This window comes from Pseudopodoces humilis, chromosome 5 (genome assembly GCF_049639895.1).
Source record: "Pseudopodoces humilis isolate 2021_Gansu_Grassland_sample_001 chromosome 5, ASM4963989v1, whole genome shotgun sequence".
Lineage (NCBI taxonomy): Eukaryota > Metazoa > Chordata > Aves > Passeriformes > Paridae > Pseudopodoces > Pseudopodoces humilis.
Genome location: NC_142204.1, coordinates 14,448,361 through 14,470,499, shown reverse-complemented (window position 1 = coordinate 14,470,499; position 22,139 = coordinate 14,448,361). Strand labels below are relative to the sequence as shown.

General features: G+C 41.7%; 1 long non-coding RNA gene across 1 annotated transcript; it reads left to right on the top strand.

The window, feature by feature from the left end:
• Positions 1-13,484: 13,484 nt before the first annotated feature.
• On the top strand, positions 13,485-20,629 carry LOC106628655 (uncharacterized). Its single transcript, XR_001332076.2, has 4 exons — positions 13,485-13,641; positions 16,253-16,333; positions 18,087-18,216; positions 19,632-20,629. It is a non-coding gene; the product is annotated as an uncharacterized LOC106628655 (long non-coding RNA).
• Positions 20,630-22,139: the final 1,510 nt, after the last annotated feature.

Below are 22,139 nucleotides of genomic sequence, written 5' to 3'. Positions count from 1 at the left end.
GGACTGTAATCTTACACTACTGATCTTTTCCCTTACGATGTTAAACACTGGTAATGGTGTTAAGTGCAGAAACAAAAAAGCTTTGGGGGGGAAAGAGGAACCTTTGATAGTCATGGAACAGATTAGTCAGAAGTGCTGCCTGAGTATGACTTATAAGCAACGTATCTAAATCATTATGGGTTTATAATCTGATAATAACTGATAAATCAATACTGTGTGCTGGAGCCTGATAAGGTTTGTTTCACAGACACATACATAGCAGCCATATCACCAGACCTCACATGAAACAGAACTTCGTCCTCTGAATCAGTTTTTCCCTGAACTTCTTGGCATCCTTTACAGCAGGATAGTTAGGCTCTGAAATGGAAAAAAAAAAAACCCAAAAAACAAAGCCCAACCCTGAACTAAACCAAATTTCCTTATTTGGGTTTTATTTCAAACTTTGGTCCATAAAGGAAAGTTAGAAGGCCAAGTGGGTTGTTTGAACTCTCAGTCCCTTTCCATCACTGCACATACTCTTCAGCAGTCTCTTCTCTCATGACTGCCTCCTAAACCAGTCACAAGCATCCAGAGGTAACACTGTAGTCTTGACACCGTTTCCTCTTGTCCTGTCCCTTGTTCCCTGGGAGCACAGCCTGACATCCCCTGGCTGCCCCCTCCTCTCAGGGAGGTGTGCAGAGCCAGAAGGTTCCCCCTGAGCCTCCTTTTCTCCAGGCTGAGCCTCCCCAGCTCCTTCAGCTGCATCTTCACAAGCTGTAATCTGGGTTGTTTAATTTATCGCATGATCCACCTTCACCTTGTGTTTTTGGGGTTCTCCAGGTAGAGCCTTGCCTCAGCCTCTTCTTCCCTCCCAGGACATGAATCTGGATTAATATGCGGAGGTTACAGAACCCTATTATATTAGTTACCGCCCCTAAAATACCAAGGGCTGTGTATCAAACATCCACATGTCTGGGAAGGGGGGAGTGGTGTTTTAGCCTTGTATTTTCACTCTTTTTGGCAAAACAGGGAGATATCTGAAGGCCCAGACTCTCTTGCAGCACCTGCAAGGAAAGATGGTGGGATTGTTGTGTAGGATTTCTCTGCACATTATGTAGAGCTTGACAGCCTGGAGCTCCAGAGGCACTGTGGGGGTAGGCAAAGGATGTGAGCTCGTGTCATTCCCCATCCTGGGTGCACACAGACTCCCCCTTTCCAAGTGCCAAGCCTGAGTGATGTCACTGAGTGATGTTCTGGTGTCAGCACAGTTACCAGCTCCAGCTATGCACAGAACAAACGTGGTGACAACTGCAGATGCCTCCCTGTCTTGTGGGTGTGACAGCGTCACCTTCTTTGCCTGTGGAGGCAAAGGCAGACTGAAAACAGTGACGTGGGCTGCCAAGCAGAATCCAGCAAAGCAGAATTCAGCCCCTCCTGCCACAGAACAGGCAGCTCAGCCCAGGACTCCAGCTGCCTCATAATGCACATTTGAAAGAATTTGAACTGCCAGTCTGACAATAAAATGCAGTTCCCAAAGGCTGAGCTGCAACACAGAGGTTTTCAGGCTAAATTGAAAGAGTACCGTGAGTAAATGTCCAGTTTAGGTCTCAATTCTAAGCCTCTGCTGTGTCACAGCAGAGCCTGTTTGCATAATGAGCACCCAGAAGGCATGATCAGAGCTAGGGCCGAAACAAAGACACCTATTGCCATAAAGGAATGTCTGAGTGTGGTTATCCCACACTGCAGCAGGAAAAAAAGATGTCATTTAAACTTTTGAACTCACAGGCTGTATTTTTTTAATCTATTTTGTTACAAAACCAAAATTTTGTTAGAAAAACAAAATGTTCCCTGCTGTGCTCTATTCTGCCATACAGACACAGTCTACCTTGCTTCAGGTCCAGTAGAGCTCCTGTCTCTTAGCCCCATGTCTGAAAAAGTCTGGGTTCTGGGTGTCACTTTAACCTGTGGGTCTGAGAGCACTTAGCAAAGAAGAGAATCAATTCCAGGATGCAGTTGGAAGGACAAAAATAAAAGGACTTGCCTGAGCCTATCAGCAGGCCAGAGGTAGGGGTAAAAGACTGCTCAGCACTTCTATTCCTCAGCACAACACCCTTTTCTGAAAGTGTGCTGGTTTGGGCTGGGACAGAGCTCATTTCATTCACAGGAGCTGCCATGGATTTGTGCTGGAAGCAGTGTGGGTAACACAGGGGTGTTTTAGCTATCGCAGTGATTGCACAGCATCTTTTCTGCTCCTCACCCCACCCCAGCAGCCAGGAGGCTGCACAGGAGTTGGGAGGGGACACAGCTGGGACAGCTGACCCCAGCTGACCAAAGGGATTTCCTATATGGAATCATGATCAGTATTTAAAGCTGAGGGAAGAAGGAAGGGGGGGATGTTTGGAGTGCTGGTGTTTCCTAGGTTTCCTAGGTTATGTGTGGTGGAGCCCTGCTCTCCTGAGGATGTCTGAGCACCTGCTGCCCATGGGAAGCTGTAAGTTAAATCCTTCTTTTGACTTTTCTTGTGCGTGCAGCTTTTGCTTTATCTATTAGAGTGTTATCTCAGCCCACCAACTTTCTCACTTTTATTCTTCTGGTTCTCCTCCCCATTCCCCAGGTGTGAAGGAACCAGAGTGGCTCTGTGGGGCTGAGCTGCTGATGGGGTTAACCATGACAGCAGGCCAGGCTGATTGCTGATACCTCATAGGTTTGTGGGTTGTTGCTTCAAAACTGTAAAACCTGAATCCAGTTTCATCACTTCCCTTCTTTCCATGCACTCCAGAGCTCTTTCTGGAAATACATACCCATGTTGATGTAGAAATCCCTTAGCCGTTAATACATTTATTTTATGTCAAAGTGTGTTTGGGTAAAAAGCTTCTTTCTGCTTGTGAAATTGGAAGCAAAGCTGTTGTAAAAGCAGGACCATCTATAAATTCTGTAGATTGAATGGACAAATGGTGCTTGTAAGCACACACAGCTTACAATCCTTCCAGAAGTTATTGGCATTAATACCCAGTGGCAGGAATGAAGAACAAAGAGCCCTCCCTTCCACAAAACTTCCAGTGCTCTCTAGCCTTGTTTCTTTGCAAGTACGTGACATCTTTACATTTTTCACCAGGAGGCAGAAATGGAACTATTGAATGAATTTTTCTTGATAATTTCAAGATTTAAAAACCCTTACCACATTGGCCTCAGAACACATTAGTATAACAATGCAGATGATACAGCTCTTAAATTATGTTTGCATTGGAGGGGGGGTTAAATTTAAGAAAAGTTTGATGTGTAAGAATCCAGCTTAAGCAACAAAGAGTGAGTCAGAGTGAGCAGTAAGATCATGTATTGCTTGGATGGAATTAACACATTGGAATTACTCCAGTAATATTTGCTGCCAGTGAGCTGCAGCAGTGGAACTAGAGAAGGAGGCTAAGTGTGAAGCAGGGTTTTAACAGGAGTGCCTAGGGTTGTGTGGATCTTGAATATGGAAAAACAAGGAATTAGAAACAAGAGCAGTACAGAAGAACAAGAAATCCTTTTCAATCTTAAATGTATCACCACTGAGAGATTTCAGTAAAGAATTCCAGCATGGGTCAGGCTAAAAGGGTCATCTGCTCCCACCTCCCTCCAAGCAGGGCCATCCCAAGGCACAGGATTGTGTCCAGACTGGAATATCCCCAGTGAGGAGACTCTCCACCCTCTCTGGACAATCTGTTCGGGGCTCAGTCACTGCCCAGCACAGAAGTTCTGCCTCATGTCCAGGCGGAACTTCCTGGGATCAGTCCCTGCCCGTTCCTCTGGTGCCATTGCTGGGCCCCCGGAGCAGAGCCTGGGCCCTGCTCTGAGCCCTCCCTGCTCACAGGGACACCCAGGGCTGAGGGCCCCTCTCAGCTGGGGCTCCTCTCGAGGCTGGACAGCCCCAGCTCCCTCAGCTTTTCCCTGTCAGAGATGCTCCAGGCCCTAAATCATCTCTGCAGCCTCTGCTGGTCCTGCTCCAGGAGATCTCAGTTAAGTTGTAATAATGGACAAACTGGAACAATTTATATCAATAACACAGCACACAATTTATCCAGCTATGCTGAGTAATTGATGTTGGCTCTTGATTTTTCTTCTGTTAAAAATTGTTCTTACATGAAGTATTGGTCGTGAACCGAATATCAGAGCTAAGTAACTAAGCAGTTCATGTTTGGAATCTAGATGTCTAAGTTCTCTGAGGGTTGGGATTTTATGATCTCAGAGGCTCTTCCCTGGGACACTTCAAAGAAATAAAGTTTAAAAAGAGAAGCTTGAAAGCTTTCCAGCAGAAATCCTTGTACTTTGCCCCTTGCTGCTTCTGGTGCTTTTGACAAAATCCCCAGAAGTTCTTGAAAAGACCTTAGGGGACAGTAAATTACTGTCTTGCAGTGTTAATTTCAGTTATTCTTAAATTTTCCTTAGGTGTTGTTCCTGCAAACAAACCAAAGTGAAACAAACCAACCAAACAAAAAGCAAAACGAAAACACACACGCACACAGAAAATCCCCCAAAACCTACAAAAAACACCCAAACTGAGATGATCTCTGAGGACCCTTCCACCCCAAGGGTTCTAAGTGTGCAGAACAAGAAGGGAGCAGCAGATGGCCATTGTACTTTGAACTGCAGCCACTCAGTAGCATGGAAACTAGGAAAGGAATTGTACAGTGTAAATTACACAGCCAAGTGAACTCTTTCTCTCTCCCCTTGCTCTTCCTCTGTCTCTGACAAACTCCAGACCCTTCTAACAGGTAGTTCTAACACTGCACTTTCCTCTGTGCAATCTCACAGTCAACAAACCCACTCTTGCAATGCACACACACTCCTTCCTGCAGGGAGAACAGATTTGAGCCCCTCAGGCCCCTTTTACTGGATTGGTGGACTTAATTTCATTTATCTTTCATTAAAATCAGCTGTCTTAACTTCTGGGTTTTTTTCAAATGCTGGAAATTGCTTATTACTTTACCAAAAGAAGATGGTGTGCACATGTCTCATTAAATAGCTGGAAAGGACATTTAAATATATGTATTGATCCTTAGTTCTGCTTTGCTCCTGTCCAGCTGGGGAACTGTTGCTCCATTTGAGCAGCTTGACACCATTATTTAAATGGAGACTTGTGAGGCCTGGAACTATGGAAGCAGCTCTGTTGAAACCTTACAGTTTTCACTGTAAGGTTTCTGTTGCACTTCCAAAGGACAAGCCTCGGCTTTTTGTAACAGCAAAGATTTGTTAACTTTGAAATTCACAGGCAAGGTCTTTTCCACAAAAGTTTCTTTTATTTTCTCCCCTATCCTGCTAAAGAGCAGGAATGAGAGAGAGGTTGGATGGGTGTCTGGCTGCCAGCTAAGGTCAATCCATCATAACCATCTTACCAGCCTATACTACTTTAAAATTTTCTTTTTTTCTTATATCTATTTGCTAAGCTGTGTAAAGTTTTAATAAAACAAAAGCAGTGGATCCTGTGGTTATCTCAAGAAGCTCTTAAAAATATTAGCAAGAGACCACCCATGGGAATATTGACAGAAATTGACTCCTAAGTGAATTATCCTCCTGAACAGGAACAAACCAGTTTTAAAAGTCAGGAACCTGCTAAATAAGCTGTTCAAATATTTCAGTCTTTTGTTTCACTTGCACTAAATCCCCTTTACATTCTCAAATTAGTTTTTGAAAATTTGGAGTGGAAGTGAAATTATGTTCATGTAATGACACATAAAGATAGCAGAAAGCCCACCCAGGGAAAGGAAAACCAGTCTTTTAGTCTGACAAGAGTAACACCCCTCTCATCTCCATCCAAGTTAAGCTCAGGGCTATTCACAGGTTAGCAGCAGAAATTGATAGCAGCATTGCAAGGATGAAGGTCAGAGACAGTGCCAAGCCTTCAAAATCCAGAGCACTGCCTCAACAGAAGGATGAAGGTCCCAAAGGGGAGCAATGCAGGGAAACTCAGGCATGTCTACATTTAAACATAAGGTTCCCCTGGAATTTTCTGAGTAGCTGTGTACCTGCAGATGGTGTGCAGTGTTTTTAAAGATCACAAATCTTGTTCTTCTTCTGCACATTCAAAGAACTGGCTTCTTGTTACTCAGACAGGTTTCACGCTTCGGGTTTTATTTCACCAGAAAGAACATTTCAAAGCCACTCTCACACATACATAAAATGTAGTGGCACTTCCTTTTCTTTTGTAAAGTGCAGCACATGCTTTAACTGAATGAACAAAGAGCAATTCTGAGAAACACAAATCCTTTCTTGGCAACGTGGTGTTGTGAATCCAAGGCAAAAACATTGGGATTTTTCCTTTATTTCAGAAGGATATTCGTATTCCTTTTACTGAGATGATAGATCCAGCAAATAATGGCAGAGATAAGCAACCAGGCAAGAACAGCAAGAAGCCAGCCTACAAAAAGGCAGGTGTTGAAAGGAAGCAAGACGAGAGAACTATAATTTCTACTGGGCTGAAAACCTGTCACTAGCGGGGTCCCACAGGGCTATTTCCTTGGCCCTGTTCTCTTCCACATCTTTGTGAATGACCTGGACACAGGACTAAGTAAATTTGCAGATGATCCTAAATTGGAAAGAGTTAGTACAATGTGCAAATGCATTATTGCTTTTGATATCCTCTTTTGTTCTTCTAGCTAGGAAGCATCCAATTCCTAAATGCTCTAATATTCTGTTAAGTCAGTAATGTTGCCCATAAAATATAAAAATGCTATGAAAATCCTGAACCACAAGAACTCAGAGTTTCTGATTACACAACTGGTTAAGACTTTTTGTAATGTTTGGGCTTTATGTCTGAGAAATCTCTTTACATGCCTAAAAGCAGCCAGAGTTTTAGCAGGTCTCAGTGGTTCATTATCACTCAGTTATGTTGGGAAAATCAACCTGTTTACCTCTGACACATAGTAACATTTGCTTTTGTGAACATCCTTACAGTGCAATATGTAATAAAACCCCGCTTCTCAAAATTCCACTTCAAAAGATGTTTCATGTAAATGAAGATCAAAATTCCTGTAAGTGGCTTTGGCACCATCTAAAGAAGCAGGAAGCTGCCTAGGGGTTTAATGATACAGATCAAAGGACACTAAAGGTGCTTTAATAGAATGTAGATGCTCTCATACAGTCAGAACAAAAATAAGAGGAACTAAATTTTTCAAGTCTTTCACTTTACTAATTCCCATGGATGCTCTTATCATGCTATGGATGTTCACAAGTTCAAAACCATTCTTATCTGGTAGCACTGTTGTCACAAAGCTGGCACTACCCTCTTTTTCCGTCCTGTAATCTGCCTCTGGATTTCTTCTGCAACTTCTATCTTAATTTTGCCTTCTGCAGAGCAGCCTGGAGCAATGTCTTGCATTATAGAGTCATGGAATGGTTTGTGTTGGAAGGGACCTTGCTCCACCCCACAGCCGTGGGCAGGGACACCTTCCACTGTCCCAGTTTGCACAGAGCCCCATCCAACCTGGCCTTGGACACTGCCAGGGATGGGGCAGCCACAGCTTCTCTGGGCAACCTGTGCCACAGCCTCACCACCCTCACAGGGAACAATTTCTTCCTGATATCCAACCTAAATCAACTCCCTTTCAGTTTAAAGCCGTTCTCCCTTGTGCTGTCACTAACTTTCCCTCTCCTGTTTTTGTACAGACCTCCTTCAGGCACTGGAAGGTATCTCAGCTCTGAGGTGTCCACACGCTCTCTTCTCCAGGCTGAGCAGCCCCAATTGTCTCAGTCTGTCCTTGTAGGAGAGATGCTCCATTCTTCAGATCATCTCTGTGACCTCCTGCACACCCATCCCAACAGGTCCCTGTCCTGTGCAGATCCCCAGAGCCGCACACAGGCTCATTTCCTAACCACCTCCTAAATCTTTCTTCCTGGGAAATAGGTCCCCATTCTGCAGCCACCTCTTATTTGTGGCCGATTTTAAGAAAGAGAATGCAAATAAGAGTGTGAGGAAGCTCTTGGATGACCTGATTTGAGCCACCAGCAAGTGGTTCTGTAGTTTCAGCAGCCTTTAAGCCTCTGAGTAATATGAAAATGGTTGCTGCAGGAAGTGGAGGTAACTTCTACACATGGGCAGCTTCTCTTCTTTCCTTGCCAGAGCTGGGGTGAGCCCTGCCTGTCTCATCCATGACCTTCCAGCTGTATCAAGGCTGGGTGGCACATCCACAGGTACAAAGTCAGAGGTGAAGCCTTGAGAGTGGAGGTAAAAAATCGTCTCTAGTCTTGACAAATACCCACCTCTTCTCTATACTCGGGCTTTCCATTTGCAGCACCTTCCATGTCAGTCAGCACAAATTCTTTAACTTGATATTTATGTCCAGTTGGTGCTCTCTTTTTTTGCAGGAGGAATCCTTACAAATGGGATAGGAAGTTGGAATGTGAGACCTTGGGCACAGTTCTCACATGTGTTTGTTCCTGCACTAAATGTTACGTGAGCCCCCCACCCCAGAGGATTGTCAGGGGTGTTTGGGTTAACAAGGGATGGAAGAAAGGTGTCTGTGGGTGCAAATAGCCCTGACACAGGGGAAAAAAGTTGCTGCTGTTTTTGTCAGAGCCCTGCCCCAGCAGCCACCATCAGTGTGTCCTGCCATGGGGCAGCCCAGCTGCCTGGCTGCTGTGGTGGTACCCATGAGACAGCTTCTACTTTACCACCTCCCCTTCCCCTCTTTGAATGAGAGGGGCTGGGAGCCCTGCCTGATCAGGAGGGCTGTGAGGTTCACCTTTTTGGATCTGAGAACATCAAAACCTCAGAGGTTGTGGGCAGCATTGCTGGGCACTACAGTCACTGCAGTTTCTAAGCCCTAAAACCTCCAGACACAGTAGATCCCTTTAAGCAAGCTTGTAGAGAGTTTTCAGTTACTGCCAGCAGGAACAGGACTATGTCCAACAACCTTTGAAGAGAAATAACTGGCAACTAAAGACTTAATTTTAATAACTGTGGGCTTTGAGATTGATATATCTGAGGAGTATGTTCTGTTTTTTAGGTTTACCTTGCATGGCTGGAAAATAGCTGAAATGGGGCGCTTGCAAGAAGAAAGGGATCTGTTTGATAAGTTCTTAGGCAAATAAGAAAAATGACAATTCTGCTGGACTTCAAGGAATCATGCATGACCAGGCATTTAGACCTCCCCATCACCCTTTAGAAATGTTTTGATCAGTTGTTGAAATGTTTGATATGTAACACGGGCTTGTGTGAATGTGTCACTGCTGCTGTATCAGTCACTCTTGCATAATTCACTCCCTTTGCAGCTTTTTGTGTGCAGTATTCTGCATCCTCAGCACCTGAACAGAAAACTCAAGCAGAAGGACAGTGTGTGCAAATATCACTGATGACCAAACAGCTGCTTGTGCTGCCTGAAAGCTGCTGAGCTCCAGTGAAACCTTTCTTGAAACAATAAAAATGATCCCTGAAAAATGCCAGCATGGGGAATGTCTTTGGTAACAGAAAATAGCTCAGTTTGGCCCAGACAAACACAAAACAAAATATGTAGTTGTACTTCAGTGCAGTCCATTCAAGACAGTTTTTGATTCTCTTTTTGTCTCAGAATCCCAGAGGGAACATCAAAGGTGCAACAGCTAAAATCCCCAAACTGCCTGACAACTCTCTCAAAGAGCCTCTACCCAGGAACTCAGGGAGGGAGCTTTCCACATTGTAAGTTTGAGGCTCATTGCATTCCTCTTAGCATTCTGTTTGCATCAAAATTAATTATTTACATAAGTCACAAACCACCTGCACAGCTGCTGAAATGCAGAGCATGAGCTCTTATTTCAGCAGCACCAGAGTAAAGCAGGGATAACCTTAGGGAAGTTGACTGTGGAAATTCCTGGGTGTGAAGTTGGCATCAGTGGGACCTTCAGGACTTTCTCAGCAGGTCCACCTCCAGTGTTTCTTGTCACTAATGGAACACCCACCACCCTTATCTGAGAGCTTTCCTGCAAGCTATTGGAGCCAATCAGGCTTTGACTTGACACAGAAAAACTCCAGAAAAAATAGGGGACTTTATTCATTGTAGAGTTATAATTTTTATATATTTTCATTCCTTAATGTGCAAATAATACTAGTTCAAAGTTTTATTATTATGATGATTATTATGCAAACAAAAAAAAACTTGTAAATGTCAGTTTAGGTCAGCTGTGCAAGGGATGGACCTGAATTCAGTAGTTTAGCTTTTTAAGCCCATACTCAAATTAGGACAGCATGGAATGAGAATAAAAGCAAACTGCTGCGATATATCCTGCAAGAATATGGTATTTCCTGCAGTATTAGAACTTCCAGGTAACCTATCCAAGATTTCATTAACCTATTTTTACAGGAAATATGCCTCAAGTATCAATGCTTCCAGTGGGATTTCACAACCATTCAGAGTTTATCTTAATGCATCATAAAATCTTTAAGATCAAGACTTATTGAACATTGTGCAAAAAATTCTGCATTTTTTGCAAATTGCACTTTTTGGCAGAAGGTAGATGATTATTAATTTCCACTCAGCATCATATCTTTATTGTTAGTGTTGTTTATAATATACATTGTAAATTGATCTGCTCAGGAAGATCTTCAAATATTTGAAATAAGGTTATCAGAGGAAATCTTGAAGATACAGCATCCAGTACTATTGAATTCGAAGTATTTTTCTATACCTCTTCTAGGAAAACATATAAGGGAAAAGTTGGTCGATTATCAGATGGGAAGGCCTTCACCCTCCTGAAAATACAGGATTTGAAAATCCAGCTATATTAAATTATTTAATTAATTAAAATTAAACTTATTAACTAAGTTTGCATCTTCTGACTCATACAGATTGCATGAAGGGGGGGGGGGAAGAAAATACTTTTTAAATACTATTCTCAGTGGCTTTCATTCTGCTTGTTCAGCTTTAGTCAGCTCCTCAGTTTATACTCAAAAGCTGAAGACTTAAAGTGAAACAATGGTCTATATCCAGGGAGATTTATATCCATAAATGTGCTTGTTTTGCATATGTTTGTTATGAATTTATTCTCCATAGTGAAGAATTCAAAACCATGAAGTAAATAAAGCTTCTTCCCTTCCTACTCTGCCCAGTGCAGGAACAACCTGCTATTATCTATTTCAGGGAGGGAAAACACTGGGGTTTTTTAGCCTAAGCCAGAGGATTTCCTTTAACTGGGAGCTATAGCAGAGCTTTAGGTGCTGGGACAGAGCAAGTTTATCTGCAGAACTCAAGGAATCAAACAGGTCAGTGTTATGTAACTCATACTTCTGAAAAAAAAAAAAAAAAGGATACATAAGCACTTCAAATTTCCATCAGTTTAAATTGAATAGAAATTCTGATACGTTTTATGGTGAAGTAGAGACATCTAGTGACTATTTTGTGTGATTCAAATGCAAAGGATTAATGTAGGAGGGGAAAAAAAAACTTCTTCCAAATTCTTTAATATCCTTCTAACAATAAGTACATCTTTATATCCAAAATAAATTTAGTCTGGCTTTGCATTACTGGCACTGAGGACAGTTTAGTGCCCAAGTACTAACACAAATCCCTTCCTCATGCTACTTTGTTAAAGAATCTTCCTCAGAACAACTTGGCTGCAATCTCAAGCAAAAAATGTCTTTTTCCACTGAACCATCACCTGGCTGCTAAGGGAAGGGGAAGACGCTGGACTTAGAAGGGGAGAGATGTTGGAACTGGAAGCAGGCTGGAATTAGATGGTCTTTAAGGGCTCTTCCAACCCAAAACATCCTGAGATTGATTCCATGCTGCTTTGGACAGAAAAGCTTTAACCCCATAATCTTCTGCTCAACCACTTAGATGCCTAAATCTCAGCTGTTTACAAAATTCTGCTTTTCCAGTTGATACCTCCACAGTCCTCCCACTTTCTCCTGAAAGGTCTGTGAGGTACTGCAACACTGTGGGACCCTTCAGATTTTCTCATTCTGTTTCAGCAGCCAAAGAACACATCATTCCAGAGTATGGGAGACTATCACTTTCTCTCTTTGCTGTCCTCCTTTTCATGAAAGAAGACATTGTGGTTATTCTCCTCTCTGGTGAGGGTCCCCCTGCAGGGCTGCATCCAGCACAGGAAGGACAGGGAGCTGCTGCAGCCAGGCCAGAGCAGGGACACCAAGGGCATCAGAGGGATGGAGCAGCTCTGCTGGGAGGAAAGGCTGAGGGAACAATTGGGATTGTTCAGCCTGGGGAAGAGAAGGCTTTGGGGTGACCTCATTGTGGCCTTGCAGTGCCTGAAGGGAACCCACAGGAAAGATGGAGAGAGACTCTTGGCAAGGGCCTGGAGTGACAGGACAAGGGGAAATGGCTTCAAAGTGACAGAGAGAAGGTTTAGGTTGGATATTAGGAAGGAATTGTTCCCTCTGAGGGTGGTGAGGCCCTGGCCCAGGTTTCCTGGAGAAGGTGTGGCTGCCTCATCCCTCAAGGTCAGTTTGGACAGGACTTGGATCAGCTTGGTCTGGTTGGAATTACATAGTCTTTAAAGTCTGTTCTAATCCAAACCATTCCATGATTAATGCAGAACCTTTTAGTCACCAGGATTGTGAAGGCCCATTCTAAAAACATCTCTGATATAAGCTGAAAATGCCAAAGCGTTCATCCTTCTTCTATGGCTGTTCCCAAGAGGAAAAAACATCACACTCCTTGACTTACCACCATGATAACCCCAAAGAACCCCGTTTTCTGCCTTTATTGAGAAAATTTGAAGATCAACATGCAAAGGAAGCATAGGTCAGACTCAGCCCTGGTTTAATTCTGAGCTCAGCAGTGCCCCAGGGATATGGGCATTAGCATATCGTGTAGAGCTGGTTGAAGAGCAGAAGTTCCTCTGTGAGAAGAATTCAAATTTTTGGTATCATTCTAAGTTACCAGAAAACCCAAAAATTTAAAAAAAAAAAACAAACCAACTTTAGAAATTTCTATGGGGAGGAAAATCCAACAAAAAAAAGGGAAGTGGACCTTATAGAAACATTTTTAAAACTAACTTTTAAAAAGAATTTAATTCTGTATGAAATATTTAAAAAAATAAAATTCAGAAAAGCATTATTTCAAAAATAATTAAATTCGTTTTTTCAGCAATATCAGATCTTCTGTCTGTTCCTCCCCATATCATTGCTTTCTTGTTTCAACCCTAAACTATGGAAGTTTAGGAGGAAGTGATCTGATAATCACAAATGAAAGCAATGTAATAACGAAAACTTAAGCAATCTAATAATAATGAACTGAGTTTTCTGTTGAAACATATTTTAATGTCCAGTTGGTTTGAGGAGAATATGAACACACTCAGCACGTTGCCAGCTCAGGTTCTAAATGAAAATGATGTGGTCTGAAAGTCACAGTTTATGAGAAAATTGATCAAAATCTCAGTTTTTAACAGAACATACATCAAGAGAAGGGAACAAGAATTAAGCATGGTTTGTCAAAAGCCACAAGGTGAGAATTTACATTTGAAAAAAACGGTTCTGGTTTCCTTCCGTTTTGCAGCCATCTAAACACTTCTTTGACCAAATGTGGTGTGATGGGGGGAGGTCAGAAATAGGGGCTGTGTTTTTTTCAGTGAGTCCATTTTGATGGCAGACCTGAGAGCTGAAAGCAACTTTTCAAATGTCAAGTGAGGTGTTCTACGCCAAGGTGTCACCCAAGGAAAGAGTGAATTTTATTTCAGAAGCTTCAGATACAGGTAAAAAAAAAGCTTATCTTAATATTACCTACTTTGTTCATTGACATATTCTTAAAACTTGCACTCTCTTAAATAGTTCGCAAGCAGCTGAAGTAATGTGGAAACCTTTTATAACTATTAATACCCCACTCTGTTTATTTTATATATATCTATTGGCGTGGCAAATTCATGTTTATTGGTAGAATGAATGCTGAATTTTGCTGAATTCTAGCAAAAGTGAAGATTGACCTTTAAAATCCCATTCTGGCTTTCAGTAAGATGGCTGAAATAGGATCATTCTTAAATACATTAATGTTCTGACAGATTGAAGAGCTTTATACAGATTATTGGAAACCCATTGGGAGTTGAAGTTCACTGAATGGACTTCTCTCTCCTGTAGTCCACTTACATTTTGTATTTTAATTTGATACAGTTTCTTAGAGACCAGAAATACTTTTAAATTCTAAAGTGATAGGTCTGTTTCTCTTTTTTCATATTTTTTCTTTTTCCTCTCTTTCTCTCTCTCTGTCCCTCCTCTTCTAAAAGTTCTGTGTTGAGAAAAATACAAGTCAAGATTTAATAGCACTTCCTGTAATTTTGAAAACTCTTAGTACTGCAATTTGTGTATAACCTACTGACGCCTTCAACTATAAAATTGTACTGCTTAAAAAATTATTTTCAAAAAATAATGTGCAAAATATAGCCATTAATGGATTTAGGTAGGAAATAATTCATGGTTTTAAAACAAAAGTATCAGGTTTTACTTTTTTAATTCTGATCAAAAATAATATTTTCTTGTTGTAAGAGTATTGAGCATGGAAAATATTCAGAGTTACCAACAGGAAAGAAAAAAATGTCCTGAGTATGTCATTAAAGCAATATTTAATTTTAGAAATTAGGTATGTATATTCACTCATTGGAAAAGAGTACAAAAAGCACCTGTATGGGTATGAACTCTTTGTCTTTCATTGTTAACTCAGCTTGCCCCTTAAATTACGTGATCAGCTCTCTGCAGAGGAGCTGCACTGACAGGACCATCCTTGGCACTCCAGTGTAGAACTGTCCCCTAAGGATTTATTTGGGATCCACCTTCATGCCCAGTACAACTCACTGTGAAAATGTCTCAGACTTGGAGAGTGTAAAAGTCTGTTCCATCTCTTTTTCTTTTTTTCCTCACCTGTCCCTTAATTTTCCAGTTATATGTTAGTTTTAAGTGCTTCCACACAGCTTTTAATTCACTTCCGTGAATCACGTTTAGAAATTGCTGTATAAATTATTCTGTGAGCCCCTAAGCCAAGATCATACTTCTGAAATTTGCCAATATAAGGTGCTTGGAAATTCAGACTCTAAAAAATTCTAATGGCCAATTATGAGGCTAATTAAGTAACCAAATTTCACACAAAATGCTATTCTTATTTTTAGAGTATACCAGCATGGTGTTTAGCCTGTCACAATATTTTTTTTAATATTTTCAATTGCAATATCTATACTCTTGTCACTTCTGTGAATCTTGCATCCCTGTTGGTGTCCCGAAAAATGCTTTACTTAAATAGCATCCTAAAACAAGGACTTCCACAGGCTGATTGTAACACCTTGCGTGAAGAAATATTTTAAATCAATCTTGAGTTTGGCACCTATTAATAGCACCAGTGTGTCCTAGTGAGATATAGCAGAAAAAAAAAATCACCTATCTATAGAATTCATATCTTTTCATGTTCTTATTGATATAAAATCATATCTATACATTTTCACAATCTTCAATTTCTTTGTGTATTCCATTGCTTTTGTACTTGTACAAAACTTGTATTTTTGTACACCACAAGTGCAGAAAACGGAGCCTTCATCTTCTGCCAGATGCTGTGAAATTGTTCTGACCACTCGGCTGTTGCCTGTGAAAGATGCTTAGTTCTGAAAATGGGTTGGATTTGATATTTTTTGTAAATCTAAGGTTGATCTCAGCAGCTCTGGCACCTTTAGGAGGTTGCTTTTCTTCAGGCAAAAAAAAAATCTTATTTAATACACTAGCAGTGAGCAAAGTTTTTGAAAGTAGCTCCTGGAGAATGAGGCAAAACATGCAAAGCAGGCAAATCTGGAGGTTGTGGTGTGCTGCAGTTGATATAAAAATAGAGCTCCTTCCTTCCTTCTGCTGCCACACCCACCAAAAACTGCTGGGGTCAGTGACACATTCCACACCTTTGGAGAAGCCCACCCTGACAACACTTTTTATGCTCTCTGTTGGTTGCAAAAATCTTGTAACACAGGATGAAGAACTTTTTATAATGGTTGTGACCATGAGTGTCACAGCCACACTTGTGGTTTATTAAGAAGTAAACAGAAAAAAAAAATGTTGAAAGAAATGTTGTCAGATGACTAACTTCTGCTTAAAGACTGACAGAATATATAAATGTGTGTATAAGATATGGGATGACAAGGAAAAAACGGAATTATTAATAGAGTAGCTCAGTGTGTGGTAACTGAGAGTCACCTAGAAGGATTTGTAAAACTGTCTAAAATTTAATAAATTAATTTTATTTGTTTGTTTGTTTGTTTGTTTGTTTGTTTGGAATACTGCACTGAAGAACCATTGTTGCAGGACCTCTTCTAATACTTTCAGCCCTTTTTATCCCTCCAGGTGATCCAGTCACATATGCTGAGGTGAATGTGAAATGGAGATCTGAGAGACCTGACAGCACACCCAAAATTACACAATCAGGTACAGCAACACCGCAGGACACTTCATGTTTTCTTATTATATTTCAGCAGCCAAACATGATATTTTCCCAGAGTATGGGAGAGAGTCACTTCCTCTCTTTGCTACAGGTGATTTCAACCCATTTTTCCCTGCTTCCCGCTCCTGAAGGATGCCCAGAACCTGCTAAAAATTCAGTTTGCAGTAATTTTTGGAGTAATTTGAAAATTCTTCTGTTCATTTTAGCAACAATTTCTATGTGTTGCTTTTCACTTACAAACGAATTTTGGGTGAATTAACAGGCCAACAATAGTATTTAAAGCAAAACTGAGTTACTTTAGGAAAGTAATAGCCAAAAAGCAAAAATTCTGAACAGCTCTTTGACAATTCCAGAAAATGGTCTCAAGTTAAATTTTAAGATACTTTAAATTGTCTCAAAATGTGTAACCAGCTCTGAAAGAATTTTTTTTTTCTTCAAAGTGAAACAATAGATTGGATACGGGTTTTGACTCTTGTGTATGAGGTGAAAATGAAGAACAGAATATTGCATTTATGTGAGGCATAGGAACAACTGATATAAGTATGGAAAAAATGCTAGCTGTGAGAAATACTAGTGCAAACAAACATTTCCATTGGGGTTTAATTTGGCCTCACAACAAGGAAAAAGAAACCGAAAGCTTCAGATGTTTTTTCTGAATAAAACTGGCAGTCAGGCAGACAAGAGAGTGGCCCAGGTGGAGACCCTGTTACAAAGAAAAAACTAATTTACTGGCTTCATTGAAATGTCCAATGATTTTATCCCAGTGAAACCAGGCTTGGAATGCAGCATGGAAAGTGTTGTCAGTAATGCAGTTTTGATATAGGGCCACTGACCTGTCTGCTTTTGGGCTTTTTACATCCCAGACCAAAATTCCTCCCTTCCTTTCTCTGATTCTAGCTACATTGTTCAGATTTTTAAAATTGTGTTCAAGGAATATCAAAATCCATATATGTTCTACATATGGATAAATGCTACTAGGAGAGCTCTGTCCCTTTACATTCTTAACTGGAACCTCTTCAAAACCACAGAAGCCAAATGTTTGTTCTGATTCTTGTTTAGATATTGGAGCAGCTTAAATGGAAAGCATTAAGGAATGGGGATCAAATGAACACAGTGATCCTAGTCAGGATTAAAGCTGGAGGAAAAAAAATGATGGAGGCAGGGATTTAAAGACCAATTAAACAAGAGTGTCTTTGATGTACTTAAAAATTATGGTAATCTGGGAAGGGTCTCTAGAATTTCAAATTACCTATAAAATCTTTTTTCAAAAGCCTGAATGGGACCTTCAAGCTTTCCTTGTGAGTCTTCAGTTGAGTAACCTCAGATAATCAACACAGCGTAGCACAAGCACTGCAAGCCATTTTCCAAGGAAAAGACAGGGCATATTCCAGAGTGGGAAATACTGGCAGTGCTGTGCGTGCCCACGGCAAAACGCAGGCACAGCAGTGCTGGCAAAGCTTTGCTCTGCCACTAAAGGCAAGAGGTTGAATTTTTAGGTTTCTTCTCAGTGGCTGTGATGATAAAATTTAGGAGTGGCCAGCAAAAGGTTTTTTCCTGACCCTGAAAGTGTGATTTTAATAGCTACACACAGGTTTGTATACATATAAACCTGTACAGATATACAGGTGCGGTGTCTATAGCAAGAGGGACAATGATTTTTCATACTCCCGTAACTCAGAACAAAAGTTGCCTTGCTTCTGCCCGCGGTGACACCCCTGTCCCTTGTCCCTTTGGCAGTGACCTGCTCGGAGAACTCCCCCTGCTGCTACATTGTCTTCACCCTGCTCTTCTGCGCCGTGCTTCTGCTGGTCACGGTCATCCTGCTGGCAGTGAAATGTTACAGCCGCTGACCCTGCTGCCATGCAGGGTAAGCCCTTCCCTTCCCTTCCCTTCCCCTTCCCTTCCCCTTCCCTTCGCCTTGTCTTCCCCTTCCCTTCCCTTCCCTTCCCTTCCCTTCCCTTCCCTTCCCTTCCCTTCCCTTCCCTTCCCTTCCCTTCCCTTCCCTTCCCTTCCCTTCCCTTCCCTTCCCTTCCCTTCCCTTCCCTTCCCTTCCCTTCCCTTCCCTTCCCTTCCCTTCCCTTCCCTTCCCTTCCCTTCCCTTCCCTTCCCTTCCCTTCCCTTCCCTTCCCTTCCCTTCCCTTCCCTTCCCTTCCCTTCCCTTCCCTTCCCTTCCCTTCCCTTCCCTTCCCTTCCCTTCCCTTCCCTTCCCTTCCCTTCCCTTCCCTTCCCTTCCCTTCCCTTCCCTTCCCTTCCCTTCCCTTCCCTTCCCTTCCCTTCCCTTCCCTTCCCTTCCCTTCCCTTCCCTTCCCTTCCCTTCCCTTCCCTTCCCTTCCCTTCCCTTCCCTTCCCTTCCCTTCCCTTCCCTTCCCTTCCCTTCCCTATTTCCGTGCAATACCTTGGTATTCAGCGCAGGACGCGCAAGGACGCTCCCAAACCAAAGGCTGGTATTTTTATGCAGACAAGGTAACAGCGCAGGTTGCGCTTCAGTGAGGTACTCTAATTCTAGCAGTCTTCTCTCTTTTTGTAATAAATGGAATTGATTTGTGCTAACTAAACTGTAACTGTTATTAATGTTATTATTAGAAGCAGTCAAAAGAATCAGTGTTACAAGGCAGATGCACCCCTTTACAGATGTTACATGTTAAAATTGAGGTACAGGATGTAGTTTGGAAGATAAGTGATGTCCCAAGACAAAAACGGCCTTGAGATGGAAAAAATTAGAATGACTTCAGGCATTGGGCCTAAAAATCAGTAAATATAAGACTTATTAGTAAATTTACGTAACACAACGCTTAGTGCACACGTGCAAACCTGTAAGGTTATCCAAAGGACAATGAGGAAGAGAAGCCTTCACCAAAAGACCACCAAAAGAAACCTGACAATCCCCTTAGCAACAAGTGAGGCATGTGCCGTGAAGAAAAGTGACGTAAAGTCAGAAAAATTGGAAATAAGAAGAAACTTACAGGAAACATTAATGAATATGTATAAGCTTACAGTATAGAAGTTTAGCTTGAAGTGCTTTGTTTTGTACGTGAGGTGGGGTGATAAGCCTTCCCAGTACCCCGGTCGGTTTTGCTTATGCTTTAATCATACTTAATTACCGGCAAATTATATATATAAATTGTAATTTTTTACTAAATTGTATTCTTTTACTAAACTGTATTTTTTATACCAAATTACTATTAAATTTATTAGATTGTATTTATTTTTAATTAAACTGCCATTAACCCAAGGGACCTAGTTGTCAAAATTCTAATTTCATTTATAACATTTTATTTCCAGATAAGTCAGCGCAGGAACGTTCTGCTTCTTCAACAGGATGTAGTGCTTGTTTTATTTTACATTATTTTGGCTGAGGATGAAGATGTGCCATCAGTCTGATCACTCTCCAGTTATGTCATCCCAGATCTCTGTTAAATCTCTAAACTCTCCATATGTGGACAAGACATATATCCATTTTATTTGGAATTTTCTTAATCCTGTCATTCCAGCAACCATCCAACTATATCAGTGCATGCATCAAGACATGGGGTCAAACTCCTGCATCGAAAGGTGGAGTTTGGCCTAGTTTAGACAACAAAAATGACCAGGTGGAGACATACATTTAATTCACATCTGACTTGATTCTGCAATCACTTGATGTGCAGTACAGATAAGCTTTTGGTTATATGCAAGTGGAAAAACTCATGTACTAAAAAGTGAATGTGGAATGTCGCACTGAGATTTTTTTATAAAGCCTAGGCTAGGACTTGATTTTTCTTCTTCTGACAGCTGTTAGTTGGATTTGTATGAAAGGGATATTGAAGGTTTGAGAAACTAAATGCTGTTAGTAGAGAAGTCTCAGTTTCATCTCCTCATTGGCTTGAATTAAATTATTCTGTTCCACTTGTCCAGAACAGCATCTCACAATACACTGTTTCTGTCTTGGGGCAGTAATTTGATTTTTGTATTTGTTTGGGGTTCCTTTTCCTCATCTGCTTCAGTTAAAATTGAGTCCTCCACTGGAACTGGGGCACCTGAGGTTCAAATGCATTTGTTTGTAATTATGACCTTATTGTCTGTTTTTATATTGTTTTAGGATCTTATCCATTATAACATCTTCATGGCAGGCTGCAGAAGATTTGCAGACCCCGAGTAGGAGGAGTCTGTACAGCAAATACTTCTAGAATATTTATTGTATCTAAACTTACCTGTACTTTAGCTGCTGTTGCTGTTGCTGTACCCCATCTTTATAATATATATATATATATGCACAGAAGTCAATAAAGGGATTTAGTAAAGCACTTTTGCTGGTGTTTGGTTGGTTTGTTTTCCTCCAGTCTTCTGCTAGTCAGTTTTAGTATTTGTATTATTTTAGTATTTATTTAGTATTTACTATTAGTATGAGTGTCAGTTTTTTGGGGTAGCCCATTTATGGCACACCTCTTTTACAGATCTTGCTACTTAGCCTCTTTTTTTTTCTTTTTTCAGACTTACCCTTGCCCTCCCCTCTTCAAGATAAAAATGTAGTACATAAAACCAAAAAAAGCCAGAAACTAGACCAAAAATACAGGCAAAATCATGAGACTGGACATTGGTTAATATTAGAATATTAGAATTACTAGATGAGCAGTAGAAGACAGTGCAAGGTGAGAGTAACACAAGGCAGTCACTGAGGTGTCAGAACCAAATATGCCAATATCACTTTTAATAATCTTGTATTTTTTTAATAGTTGAATACAACTCTCTCAGAGGAAGGCTACCTGACTGGTATTGCCAGGGAGGTTCATTTCTTTTCTGCTCGCAAATGTCTTCAGCCAACAGCCTCACAAGTACCCTGGGTCATACATCCCTCAGATTTCTACAGTGTGTGATGACCTGTAGAGAGGAGGAAAAATTAATTGATTTTATGATAATTTCCTGGATACTGGCTTTGTAGCCTATTCCTTTGTGAAGTATAAGGAGAGACAGGGAAAAAAAAAATAAATAATTATCGTTTCTGGCCTTTTCATCATCCTACAAATATCTTAAATTTCATGTCAGGCCTCCTAGTTTAGTCGAAAAAATTCTTGCAGGTCTGAGAGGGGCTGATTACCATTCCTACATCCTGTGATGTGTGATCTGGACAGGCTGGACAAAGGGCCTGAGATCAAAGGAATGAGACTCAACAAGGCCAAGTGCCGGGTCCTGCCCCTGGGTCACAACTCCCAGCAGCTCCAGGCTGGGGAAGAGTGGCTGGGAAGAGCCCAGCAGGAAAGGACCTGGGCCTGCTGGTCCATAGTGCGTGCCCAGGCAAGAAGGCCAGTGGCATCTGGGCTGGGTCAGCAGTGGTGTGGCCAGCAGGACCAGGGCAGTGACCGTCCCCCTGTTGTGGGCACTGGCGAGGCCTCACCAATGTGAGGTGTGTCCAGTGCTGTGTCCAGTTGTGGGCCTGTCACTGCAAGATGGACACTGAGGGGCTGGAGCGTGTCCAGAGAAGGGAACGGAAATGGGCAAGGGGCTGGAGCACGAGTCTGATGAGAAGCGGCTGAGGGAGCTGGGGGTGTTTAACTTGGAGGAAAAGGAGGCTCAGGGGAGCCTTATTGCTCTCCAAAACTCCCTGACAAGAGGGTGCAGCCAGGTGAAGATGAGGCTCTGCTCCCAGGGAACAAGGGACAGGATGAGAGGACAGAGTCTTAAGCGGTGCCAGGGAAGGTTCAGTTTGGACATAAGGCGGATTTTTTCACGGAAAAGGGCGATCAGATATCGGAACGGGCTGCTCAGGCAGGCGGTGGAGTCCAGGTCCCTGGGGCTGTTAAGATGCAGGTGGCG